The 13,995-nt window shown below is 38.0% G+C and overlaps 1 protein-coding gene and 1 pseudogene across 12 annotated transcripts in view; both read left to right on the forward strand.

Annotated features, from left to right (window-relative positions):
* The window catches only part of Macrod2 (mono-ADP ribosylhydrolase 2), a 1,944,357-nt gene that overhangs the window by 672,748 nt on the left and 1,257,614 nt on the right, over positions 1–13,995 (forward strand). The gene's annotated exons all lie outside the window — the stretch shown is intronic.
* On the forward strand, positions 3,665–4,018 carry LOC116090636 (annotated as a pseudogene).

Here is a 13,995-nt window from a genome sequence, read left to right on the forward strand (position 1 = left end):
ACTATTCCTTGGTCCTACATTGCTTCTTCAAATGTACATTAGATTCAAGACCATATGTTTTATACCTCCTTCAGCATTGTTCTTGCATTTTTGTTTTATTATAATAAGTCATTTCTGGATATCTCAGAAAATATATTTATGGTTAATGAAATATAAGTCATGGATGTTTACACTGAAGAGGATGATGATGATGATGATGATGATGATGATGATGATGATGATGATAGTTTTGTTTCTCATGAATAGTTAACTGGTAGAGTGTTGACTCTTAGCCAATGAGTATCTGATCACCTCCCACAATACTCCTTTAGAAGAACCTTCCTAAGTTACTTAGCTAGTTAGGCATGACCATTCTCTCTATCACTGTTTCTACTCTGTTGTACAGTTAATATTCTTGACTAAAAAGGAAGAGAAAGTGATAGTCTGGGAACATCAGGTAAGTGGACAATTTGTAGTCACATTGAACTTTCCTTTTAATACTTGGCAGTGTTCACTTGACTATGTCTTCAGGAGGAAAAAAAATCAATGAGAGATCAATGGAGATCCTTCACCATCAGGAATAGGAAGCCTCCAATGATGCAGTGAGGTTAGATTCTGAGGACAATATCTGGAAATAACTCTTGCTGAAGCTTATCTCACGTTCAGTAGACAAAAGAATGCAATGGTTTGATTTGATATTGATAATTCCTATTCAAAATGACTGCACTCCAAAGACCTGTAGTAACATGGACTAAATTAGTTCTACTGTCATGAAGAACTTGTTCTTTAATTGAACAGCATGTTTCTTCTCATTCCTGAGAAAAGGAGACATAGAGACATACAAAGGAATAGAGGATCCATTTCTTTTCTCTTTGGTTGTTTCATATTCAAAACAAGTTTAGATCTGTTAAGGGTGTATACATAAAGAATTCTGACCACACTAACTGTACTTCTCAAATGTTTTTCGCTAAGTCAGTTGTATAGGCAGGGAATAGGAATTAGGAATTGCCCAGCATCACACTTAGCATGACAAGATCACTTGTATTGTTACTGTTTTAAGGTATAATACTAGCTACAACAAACTCTAGATAAGAAGAAGATAATGAAGAACTAGAGAACTTGAGAAATTCAAGGGATGAAGCAACGTCCCAACAGACCTTTAGTTCCAAGACTTGGCAGATGAGAGATCCTGAGTATCAATTTGCCTGAAGAAAATATGTGTAAGAAGCATGCGATTCTGATATCACCATTTTATGACCCTGTTCCTCATAAGCTGTTCATTTTAACCCACCCTCAATTTCTTCTTTGGTGAAATATGGGCTAAGTACTTCTACCTGAGTGTGATGGTTTGGGCCGAACCATTATTTTCAGGAAAGAAATAACCAGATCAAGTGTCTATAAGAAGCGGTCCAATGTAGCAAACCTGCCACCAGGTTGCTGGCTGGTCACTTTGAGGACTGATGTCATATCTGAGTCTCAGTGTGGATCTCTGCTATTGGCAGAACTGGCATTTAGCAGCAGCTGTAGCCAAGTCAGCCTTGATGAGTGGAAGTCTTTGTTATTGAGCCCATGCATAACCCCCACCTCTGCCACCACAATCAGGGCAACATTTATAAAATAAAACCTTTAATTGGGGCTGGCTTACAGTTTCAAAGGACCTGTCCATTATCATCATGGTGGAAAGCATGGCAGCATGCATGCAGACATGGTGCTGGGGTTCTACATCTGAAGGTAGCCAGGAGGTGTTGTCTTCACACTGGAGCTTGAATACTCAGTGACCTCAAAGCCCACCTACATAGTGGAACACTTCCTCCTACAAGGCCACACCTATTCCAACAAGGCGGCATCTCCTAATAGGGCCATTTCCCACTTCCCACAAGCCAAGCATATTGAAACCACCACACTGAAACTCCTATAGATGTTAAAAATCTAATGGAGTTGTATGTATGAACATTTCCTCTCTATGTTGAAGACTGATAATAGGTTTATTTTCCTGTTTTCAGATGTACCATGGAAAATCCTAATTCATAGACAGATGTAGACCTTTCCTCTTTATGAGAAAAATTTATTGGATATGTTACCAGAAAAGCAACATCAATACCATAAAATTCTAGTCCTTGTAACTTTGAACTTAAGAGCACTTAGAACTTCACTAAATAAATAGAAAAAGGTGAGTCAGTCCCCTAGAGATTTTGAAGTTCAAGAATAGAATAAAAGGGTGTTTTGTGTTTGACTAGAACAAGTAAACAGATCTTAAGACCTTGTTGTTCATTTACTCTTAGTAATGAGTTCCTAAGATGCCATTTAAAAAAAGCTTCAAGAGCATGGAACAGAGACGACCCCTCTGAGAGAACTGTTAAGATTTCAAAAGGCTTGCTTCCTTCCATCACAAAACTTTCCCCTTTATGCAGCTGCAAGGGTGAAAATCTGGTTCTGGGATCCTCATTCTTCATGGAGTATAAATGTTGCATGGGCTTGGTTGGCTGGGGAGCCTGAGTTTTCTTTGAGTTCCTTGGTGCTTAGAGGTAGCTCCTGTGGACCATTTTCTTATTTCTCTCTTTAGTCTTGGCAGGAAGAAAAATTTACACCCCACTTATTTACTTTTGGCAAAACAATTCCTATTTTAACACCTATTTGAAAGTGTAAAAACATTTTTCTGTTGCTGGGGGATGAATTATTCATATAATTTTCTTGCTTTAAACCAGGATAATGATGTACCACTCTTTAAATACCTGTCAGCTTTCCAGGTTAACTCTTCTGCCCCGTGTGTACCCAGTCTAGTTACTTGTCTAGTTTGAATATGTCAAAATGCTTACTGGTGGGTCCCAGCTCCCTATCACTCCTTACTTAGCTTCAAAATGTTGGTCTTGCTGTGGTAGAACAACCACTCATAAACATGCGGTTTTGAAGTCAACTTCAAGAGCCCGTAGAGAAGCATTTAAGAAATAAGACATAGTCCAGTGTTGTTTGTTTGTTTGTTTTAGTATAATTATGTCATGTGTCAAAAGGCAAAAATTATCTTTTTAGAAGATAAGTTGGGTGTGTGTAAGTATGTGTGTGTTTGTATGTCTATGTGTGTGTATATATTGTGTGGTGTATATGTTGCATATAATATATATATTTGTAATAAAAATAACTCATAGATATCTTTAACTTGATGCAATAAATGACTGACATGAAAATTATTTCAGAGTACTAAATAAAATAACAATTGTATGCAATATGAATATAGTCAAATTTAGGTATTCAAATAAATAGTATTTATATAAGTGATTGAAATGCAAAGAAATTTATATAAAAGGACATAATCCTATACAGCTGGTGTGGAGAAAGCAAGATGTCGCTGTGCTTTGCCTATCTCAGAGTTCAGCTTGGAGCTTCTAAGAACCATACCAGCTTTTCTGGTTCTCTGGCTTATACATCACACACCATGGGGCATCTCAGTTTCCATGATTATGTGATGAATTCCTTATTTTCTCTCCTCTGGAGAATCCTGACTTGTACAAATTTGATGAATAAAATAATGTTCATTTCCATTGAAAGACAAATTCAAGTACCCTACCAGACTATTGTGTCTGCAAGTATTAAGCAGGTGATATTTTTAAAATAAAAGAACAAAAATCATTTGAGGGTCAAAAAGCAGAAGTATCTCTACTGCTCTACAAATGAGCTAGGCATTTTAGTCATGAAGTGTATGTTGGATCTCTACTTGTTATGAGCCATGTTGACCCTACTACCCATCATTGTTAGATTTATGGAGTAACTTGGAGACTTATTGATAAGCCTATTGCCTGGAGCCATGGACTACCAGAGGTCAATTAGCCAACACACATCCAACGGCCTTCCAGACTACCCAACTAGAGGAATACAATACAATCTCCCTCAGAGCACCAGCCATCCATTGATACATCCTCAGCATGGCCAACCTGGTGTTCCATTACCTAATAGACAGCAACAATGTCTCCAGACAATTGTTACTGCATTTGAAAGCGCCTGTTTGGATACTCCTTGGCCTGTAAAGGGGGCCTGTTTAATGTAGAGATATGAGTGTGTTGACTCTAGCTCTGGTATGGACCAGTCTCATTCTCCTAGGATTGGCCATATACTCATGTTCTTTACACTGTGACTCTGTGACTTTTTGAGATCAAAGCTTGCACTGCAACTTCAGCTGTTTGGGAGATGCTGGTGTGTTCCAATAAATAAACTAGTTCCTTTAGAAACGAATTGTCTTCTGGCTGGTTTATTTGGTTTTTGGTGTCTTATGTGAGAGTACACCATGGTTTAGATAGCAGTTGAGGGTCATGAGTAAGCTGTAAGGAGAGTTTGGTAGAATATCCAGTGTCCAATACTCAGTTTTGCAATGTTAAGTTCTTCCTTCAATGCAGTGTGCACATAATAGCATATAATGGGTTGAAGAGGGCAATGGAATGACCAGGCCTGTTTACAGTGTTTGACATCATGGCCACTGTGTGGCTTAAATAGATTTCTCTAGTGAGATAAAGGTAAATATATGTGAAACAATAAAATCATTATTTTTACAAATGACTTATAAAGAGCTTTAGAAATTTCAATGTATAATTTCTCTCTTCTTTTTGTTATTAAGTATGTCTCAGCTTCTGTATGACTGGTCCTAGTTAGGCAATTATTTCTATGATAAAATACAACAACCAAAGCAAGTTTGGAGGAGAGGGTTACACTTCCACATCACAGTCCAGCGCTGAAGGACGTCAAGACAGGAACTCAAACAGGGCAGGAACCTGGAGTCAGGAGCTGTTGCAGCATCAGTGGAGGTGTGCTGCCAATTGGCTTGCTCTTTATGGCTTGTTCAACCTGCTTTCTTATAGAACTCAGTGCTATCATCCGACGGATATGGCCTAGGCCCTGCCATATCAATCACTAATTAAGAAAATGACCTTAAGCTGCAGCTTATGGAGCATTTTCCTAACTGAGATCCCCACGTCTCAGATGACCTTAGCTTGTGGGGAAAACTATCCAGCTCAGACAGACAGACTGTCACAATATACTAAGCACTAAAATATTTATGAGATTATTTAATTTAATATTTATTTTCTTTAGACTAAAAATATGTCCATGCCCCTCTCTCATATAGATACATACTATACTGTATATGGTAAATACTTCTTTAATGTATGCAATACATTAACCAAAATCTGAGAATTCACTATGCTTTCAATGATTCTATGATTTCAATGATTCTATTCATTATCCCCTTATATCTTCTTTCAAAAAAAATGCAACTACTAAAACATCAAGATTGAGCTTTTATAGCTTAATAGCAAAGTTCAAACAGTAGGACAAAAAAAAAACCATTATGCTAACAGAAATCTTGTTGCATTCAATAATGTAAAAGACACTGACATACAAGAGAGACTCCAAATGTCCTTACACATGCTGAGATTCTTCGAACTTTCTTCATGTTTATTCCTTTTCACCATCTCTCTTAGTTACTGTTGTATTGCTGTGAAGAGAAACCATGATCAAGGCAACTTAGAAAAGAAAGCATGTAACTGAAGGCTTGGAGGCTTGTTTACACTTTCAGAGGGTGAGTTCGTGACCAACATGGCGGGAGACATGGCAGACATGGCTTTGGAACAGTAGCCGAGAGCTTACATCTGCTCCATAAGTAAGTCAGGCAAGGGGTCTGGGAGAGAGAGAGAGAGAGAGAGAGAGAGAGAGAGAGAGAGAGAGAGAGAGAGAGAGAGAGAGAGAGAGAGAGAGAGAATTTGTCCTGACATGAGCTTTTGAAACCTCAAATTCTGTTCCAGTGACACATATCCTCCAAAAGGGCTACAATTCTTCCAATAAGGCCACACCTCCTAACCCTTCCTAAACAGTTCTACCAACTGAGAACCAAGCACTTACTTATATAAGGTGATGAATGCAATTCTCATTCAAAGGATTATATTCTGTAGTTTTCCTTTTCTGTTTTTACTAAATAATTAATAATAATAGTAATAGTAATAATAATAATAATAATCTCTACCCTTTCCTTCCTTTTCCTTGGCTGATTTAATTTTCTTGTACTAATGCTTCCTTTATATCCACACCAACAAAGTAATAGAAGATAAAACAGATAAGTTTTATTCTATAGATTCTTTACAATGAATTTAGACCTTTTATGGCAGTGGCTATAATTTTTGAGAATTGAAAGAGGTATGTCACATCTCCCCAGATTATATAAAATAAATTATAGCTTTGCCAGTGAAGATTGTGTTTCAGTGCCAGCCACAGGAAACTGACTGACATTAGTCTCAAGGCAGATAGTGGTTCCGGTTGTGTAGCAGGTATAAAGGTGGTGTCTTTCTCACATTACTTCAACAAGTCAACCATGGGAGGGCCCAGGTTAAGAGGATTGCCTTGCCTCTTCTCATTTAATAGAAAAACCATTGTAATAAGTTACAGTTGTCAAATAGACAGTCAAGATAGGAAAAATACAGGAATATTGACGACAACAGCAAATTAGACTGCTCTAAGAATTGCTCTTGATGGTTCACTGCAACAACCACTCAACCAATTCTAGTTGTCTAATAGATTGCACTTTTAGTTGTTAATTTGTGTTTCCAAATAGGCTTCTTTCTTAGAAGAGACAGAATTTAATATAGAGATAAATAAATATTTTAGACAAAAAAATTATTCCCCTAAGGCACTGGCCATTTTACTTTTTGCTTTTGTTTTGTTTTGTTTTTCTGTTTGCCTACTTCTGGTAATCATTTGATCTTATGTTCCCTTTCCATGATCTTGGATTTTAGATTCCATATAGAAGTGAGATCATTTATTTGTTTTTTTTTTGTGTCTGGTTTAGTCAATTTAGCATGATGTCCTTTGAATTCTTTTCTGTGTTATCATAGATGACAATATTTACCTTTTGTTAGATAAATAATAATCCAATTTATTCCTCTGTCTCTATATATTTGTTTCTTACTTACACATCAGGGGAATCTCAGATTGTTTTGATGTGTGATGGCTTCATTGGCAATGCTGCAATGAACATGAATTGCAAACACCTAAAGATAGTGATTTTGTTGTCTTTGGATATTAATATGTAATATGTGATTGCTTCATCAGCATGTCATTAGTTTGATGATTTAAGGCAATCTGTTTGCTTTCCATAAAAGCACTTCTAACTTCCATCCCTGCCAATAATGCACGTTACGTTTTTCTCTGTACCCTAGTCAACACTAACCATATTTCCTTCTTTTAAATATTTATTTACTTCTTGATTTAGTTATTTGCTAATGTCTATGTATGATTATTGTGCCATAGTCTGCAAGTGGAGGTCGGAGGACAGCTTGTGAAAATTAGTTCTCTCTGCCATTATGTGGGTCTTAGGCATTGAATTCACATTGTCAGCCTTGGCAAGTACCTTTACCTCTATTCTTCATCTTTGTGTGTGTGTGTGTGTGTGTGTGTGTGTGTGTGTGTGTGTGTGTGTGTGATATGTATCTTAACAGAGGTGAGGAAACATTTCATTGTTTTGATTCCAATGTCTGTGATTAGTGGTTCTATCTATTCAGTACCTTTGCCCACTTTTAAATTGGACATTTGCTCTACATGTGGAGTCATGTTGGTTCTTTACACATAATACTTTACATGTGCTTTCTCCCAGTGTGTCCTTGCTTCCCTCTGTGGGACAGAAGTCTCTCAGTTTCTGGCAGTCATACTTCATTTTTGAAACTGATGCTTGTCCTTTGGTGTGATATCATTGTTAGGACCAATACCGGGGAATATCCCTGAGTTCTGCAACCAGGATTTTTAGATAGTTCATTGAAGTCTTGTGCTATAAAATAAAAATCCAGTTTTACTTTTAGGTAGGCAGATGCCCAATTTCTAAGCACCTTTTAGAGGGACTTAACTTTCTCCATTCTGCATTCTCTATACTTTAGTCAAAGCAGCCTATCAGGTATGTGTGAATCTGTGTGTGAGCTCTGCACATAGCTCCATTGTTCTGCATACTGTTTTACAAGGCAGCGCCATTCTGCTTGATGAGTAATATAATTTGAAATCAGGAATGTGATGCCTCCAGCTTTGTTCTGATTTCTCAAAATTGCTTCGGCTAATCAAGTATTTTGTAGTTCTATACAAGTTTTAAGTATGCTTTTGTATTCCTCTGAAAAATACCATTGGAATTTTGAAAGAGATGCCACTGACCTTATAGACTGCTTTGGGCAGAGAGCCTTAAATTCCTGTCCTTCTTGAACAGTTGCTATCTTCCTCTTTGTATTCTCTGATAATCTATTTCATGAGTGTCTTAAGATTGGCTTTGTACAAAGTTTTACTTCCATAGTTAAACTTGCTTCTTTTATTCAGAGTGTCTGTATATGTTCACATGTGTGCACAAATTCATACACATGTCCATTGTGTTCACACTTGTCTGGGTACACTTGCACATATGAATACATGCATGTGAAATTCAGAGCTCGACAGCAAATGTCTTCAATTGCACTCCACCTCATTCTTTGAGATAGGATCCATCATTAATTTGGCTAAGCTGGTTGGCCAGCAGGCTCTGACTATTCTGAGTAGCTCTGCTGCTCCAGTTCTAGGCTTACATGTGTGCATGGCTGGACCCAGCTTTCACACACTGGTGGTGTTCTAAAGTGAGTGCTATTCTTGTATGCAAGCATTTTACTGAGGAAGTCATATCTATAGTTAAATTTCGTCCTGTGCTTTTTCAATTACCTATTGATGCTCCACATCAGAAGTATAAAAGTAGCCTGTGTGGATGGCTCTTTGTCTGAAACGTATCATAAACCACAGTCACAATAACAGGCGCTCCATGTATTGGAAGTTCCAGACCCTCAGTGTTCCCTAAGTGCTCCTCGACTACATAGTCGCACAACAGCAGACAAGGGAGTTCTCTACAGTTCTACATTAGGGTTTTAGCTATGCAAAACTGGGTCTTTTATTGTAGTAAGTTACTAATTAATGTGAGTTTTTTCACCAATGTGATTGTCTCAGTTTTGAACAACACTGCTAAATAGTGGACCTCATTGTGCAGTAAGTCAGGAGTTAACTATGGTGCTATCTTAATTATTACTAATAAAACATCACAGAGTAGTCGCTAAAACCTAAAATAGAAAATTGATGGATTTACTGGATTAAGTTGTTCCCTGATTGCAATATGCTTATATGATATAAGCTATGCTTCTGTACAGATATCCTAAAACATTCTTTAAAATAATTGAAAATTTTAATTTATGTGCATGTGTGGATCCAGAATATGATGTTGGATTTCCTGGAACTGTATTTATAGGTGGTTGAAATCCACTGGGGACTGAACTGGATACTGTGTAAGAGCATTAAGTACTCTTAACCAGTGAATTATCTTATCTCCCTCGGAATGTTTACTCTTAACTTATCTGTATCTATGTTTATGTATATGTATGTGCGTGTGTGTGTGTGTGTGTGTGTGTGTGTGTGTGTGTGTGCGCGTGTGCGTGCGCGTGCGCATGTGCGTGTGCGTGTGCGTGTGCGTGTGTGTGTGTGTGTTGTGTGCTGGTGCTAGTGAAAGCCAGAAGAAACTGTGGGGGATATCCTAGACCTGGAGTCACAGGTGGTTATATGAGTTGCCTAATGCCACAACTCTTAATCACTGAGCCAGTTCTCCAGACTTTCCTGTAATGTTCTAATGTGTATCCATGAGAACTACCACAAAAATGACTATATGTAATTCCTTTTGCTCCTTGATCTCATTAGGAGTAACTAATAGCATCTTAATAGAGTGTGGGTGTTATCTTTATAAGAGGAATGTAGTTGATTGCTGATATTTTGTCCCAGTGTAAAAGTGTAAGTTCATGCTATCCTGAGGCAATATCCTGTAAATTCCTTGGACATAATGATTAGTGTCAGGTTAAGGAAACAAGGGTGGCTTTTCAGGAACCTCACCTCAAAATAGCAGTACTATCTGGTCTTATTTACAAATGAGTTTTCTCAATAGTGCTCTATAACCTTTTAGAAATTTCCCAGCAAGGCAATAGCACTCTTTAATAGTCTGCTAGCAGTAGCACTGCTCAGGATATGTGCCTTTTCATTGCTCTTTTCAAGGTCTAATTATTTTCTCTGTGTTTGGGCAAGAGAATGTAATGAGGAAATAAGACATTAGACATCATTAGACACCAGTGAGCCAGGAACAGGGTTTTCTTGATTTCAGCCAGGAGCTAGGTTTCCCAGCATAACTGTGCTTGTGGTTAACTTCTTTCCGAAGGCCTCGTTTTTGATAGGTCGCATAAAACATAAAGGAAGTCTGCATGGCTCTGGTGATCTTCGAGGCAAAGGAAAGTCCATGAATACAAGAAGTATCACGTCTAGCATGTACTGTTAAAAGTTCGTTAACCTCAAAGTGTCAGGAGTCTGCAAATGAGCGCTGTCCAAGGCCACAGGCACCTGATGATCTGTGTGTTCTACTGCCTTTAACACTCTGCTTCTGTGATCTCCAGTTTCTCGAGATGATGGTGTACTAGCACAGTGTGCACACACGCATCTGCACACGACAAGAAAACAAAAGTAAAAAGAAAATCTTCCAAATCAAGACTTTATACTAACTCCCGCGATTAGCAGGTGAAGGAAACACAGACTTTGGACTCCAGAGGAGACTGTCGGGTTACTTGTCTGTAAAAGTCTATGACGTTACTAACCAAGCACCACATCATGTGTATGCATACTTGTCACTGATGAAAATGTACAGTACATGGTAAGAAGGAACCAAGGGCTTTCAGAATTCCCTCATTTGTCTCCATCAATGTATTTTTCACCTTTTCACCTCTATTAGGCTATCGTCTGAGCCTAGTTGGGATTTGGACCGAAGTCTGTATCTCTAAAGACTATTTATATAAGCATACAGTGACCTTATTATACTTTATTTTATAAACCTCTACCAAGCTGGTGGTGTTGATTACAGATGATTATACATTTCCATAAATAAAACATCCTGGAGTCTGGAGATATACTGTAGTGCTGCTGTCTATGCCTAATATGTGTGTGGCCCTAAGTTTTATCCTTAAAGCTTTTTTTAAAAAGGAAAAAGGAACCAAAACAAACAAACAAAAAACCTAAGGCTTATTCTGGAATTTTGAAAACACCTTTCTTCATTTCAACCTTTGGAAAGTCTAAAAGCAAGCAAGAGATTGGGTTACATCTGTGATCACATGGATAATTCTACTAGGCAAATCATAGTCACAGTGGGTTCCTAAAACCCAGCCACACTGGGAGCCTTCATATTGGCCTCACAGGACTTAACTACATGCATGTTGGAGAGACGAAAGGTGCATATTGCCATATTGTTTTTTCCACAGTGTCTCTTAACTGTATAAAGAACAGAGGCTGAACAAACTTGAACTTACCTGGAAAGATGACCATGAGAAGAATAACCCTTGATGTCTCTAACACTAAGGGGTAGGAATTTCCTATAGGCAAACATGGTCACTGCTTGCTCCCTTAGTTTACAATCAAGGGATCACAGGGGACCAGTGTATTTCTGTGGGTTCTAACAACCTGATATGAGTAGTGCAATATATTTGACCATCAGTTTCCATAGCTGCAAAACTGAGGGTTTAGAGTGAGGATGAAAGAGAAAATAAGAGTGACCTCAGTACTCTGAACTAAAATAGATAGGATATCATCATCATTGTCAGTAGCAATAGTAATAGTAATATTAATAGTAATAAGAATAGTAATAATTCCAGATGCACCAAACACATTGACCTAGCTGGTCTTAAGCACTATATCAGAGTCAGACTTTGGGATTTCTACCTGAATTTGTAATCATATTCACAAGATGAACTTGATAAATCTCTCTTTAATATTTGAAGATTTTTCCTTGTTTTTTCCAGCAAGATTTTGGGGGGCAAGTATACATTTTATAATCATCCTACTTGAAACACTGGCTGTAATACACATACAAGGGTGTGCATATTCCTAGTGTGAGATTTGATATTTTGCCAACCTACACTTATTTATTTATTTATTTATTTATTTATTTATTTATTTATCTATCTATCTATCTTTCTATCTAGTAGCCAACAGCCAATTGAGATGCAACATACTCCTCCATTCACTACCTTTCTGCAAGGAAGAGTGTCCAGGGCTCACAGATTAGTTCTGCCTACTTTTAAAATTCATATAAATAGATCCATAGGGTTGTAGCTATTTATATTTCGGCTCTTTGAGTCAACATTATGCATTCCATGTTTTGCCTATGGCAGTAGTTTCATTTTTAGTGCTCCTCATATTCTGCTGTGTGATGGTACCCGTTCACTTTCCTGGTCATAGACACTAGCAGTTTCTAGCTTATAGAGATTCTGTAAGCACCCTTATGCATGCCTTCTGGATGCCTTTGGGCATACAAATGGGTAGATTTTGCTGAAAGTCTACGTAGTTCTTAGGTGATTAGATATGTCATAATATACATATGTTTAACATCTTATTCAAAGGGTGAATGTCAATTTATATACCAACTAGGCATCTTGAGATATCATAAATTATTTCTTACTTACCAAGATTTTTTCCTTGTTCGTTATGATATTTTTAAAATGTCCAGGTGAGCAGGCTGCAGCTTTTATATGGGCTAGTCCTTGGTGACAAGAGACCCCATAGAGATGTCTGGCTGCAGGGCTTGGCCTGTGATGTGGGTGAGAGACTGCAGAACTGTACGCCTGCTTCTGTTTCATGCCTTGATACATTAGGATAGCTGTCTCAGCAGCTGTGAATTTATTTATCTTTTTAATGCTTTCTTGGAAACTGACACTAGTTTGAAAGTAGCCAGATTCATAAAGACCACACAAGTTAAGAAGAGGAATATTAGATAACACAAATATGGGCTTTGGTGGCGCCAGAGAACAAAGAAGGGAAAAAAAAAATAAGTAAGAAGGTAACTAGTGGACCCAGGCGTGAAATTTAGTAATACGCTGTTTAAACATAAAAGACAAGGAAAAACTTGTTTGAAATTGTAGATGTGTCTGATGGCTAGTGTAAGGAATATGTCTGTTTTCACACTGATATACTCTATACCTAAAGAAGTTCAAGTTATCAAGGTGGCTTCCAATTTCTTCTCCAAAGAGAAGAAAATAGGTTATAAATATGGGATCTTGCATTGATTCAAACCATTCCCAAACTTCTATAGTTTGAAGAAAGTTGAGCTAAAACCACGAAAGTTCTGATAATGGATGGAGTACCCGCTAAGCTTGAAGTCTCACTCATCCTCAATCCCTGCCAGCTGTCGTTTGACCATCACATTTCCCCAGTCTGATAATGGATGGAGTACCCGCTAAGCTTGAAGTCTCACTCATCCTCAGTCCCTGCAGGCTGTCATTTGACCATCACATTTCCCCCTAGACTGGCGCTAGAGATGCTGAGTAACTTCTTCAAACTCTCAAAAGTTTGCAAACGGCAGCCATTTTCTAGCGAACATTTATCTGAGGCTTTACTGCCTCCAGTTACAAGCCAGGCATAAAAGTGAGGTTCTGCGTTTTGGCAGTAAACAGCAGGCAAACCAAAGTGATGTTACAAATTGGACCTTAAATTTTTCTGATTTTAGGTAGTGAGGTAGTAGTACTGAATGCTACATGGCTTTTTCACCTCTGCTGTGGTAGAAAGGTAAGCCAAGCTTAGATCAACTCTCAACTTCATTGCCTACTGGCAACTTCCTGGTCCCTATTCATCTCTTATTTTTTTCATGTGTCTGTTTGAAGCTGCCCCTGTCTTTTTAGTGGCCTTATCTGTAAAATGGATCCTCAAGTTGTCCATCATTCTTGACCAAGATAACTACTCAGCCCAGATGTAAGTATAGGAGGCTCTCAGGTAGAGGGAGAAAGTGTGGAGTTTATGACACTTTAGGGGAAGTTTCATACAACAGGTTCTTTCTGCATTCCTTTGGGTTCCTGTAGGAACTTTTAGCCCCTTGCTTTGCGACGAGCACTCAAAATGACTTGGATATATGCCCAGGAGTGGTATAGCTTGGTCCTCCGGTAGAACTATGTCCAATTTCCGGAGGAACCACCA

The sequence above is a fragment of the Mastomys coucha genome, unplaced genomic scaffold (genome assembly GCF_008632895.1).
Source record: "Mastomys coucha isolate ucsf_1 unplaced genomic scaffold, UCSF_Mcou_1 pScaffold15, whole genome shotgun sequence".
In the NCBI taxonomy this organism is placed as follows: domain Eukaryota; kingdom Metazoa; phylum Chordata; class Mammalia; order Rodentia; family Muridae; genus Mastomys; species Mastomys coucha.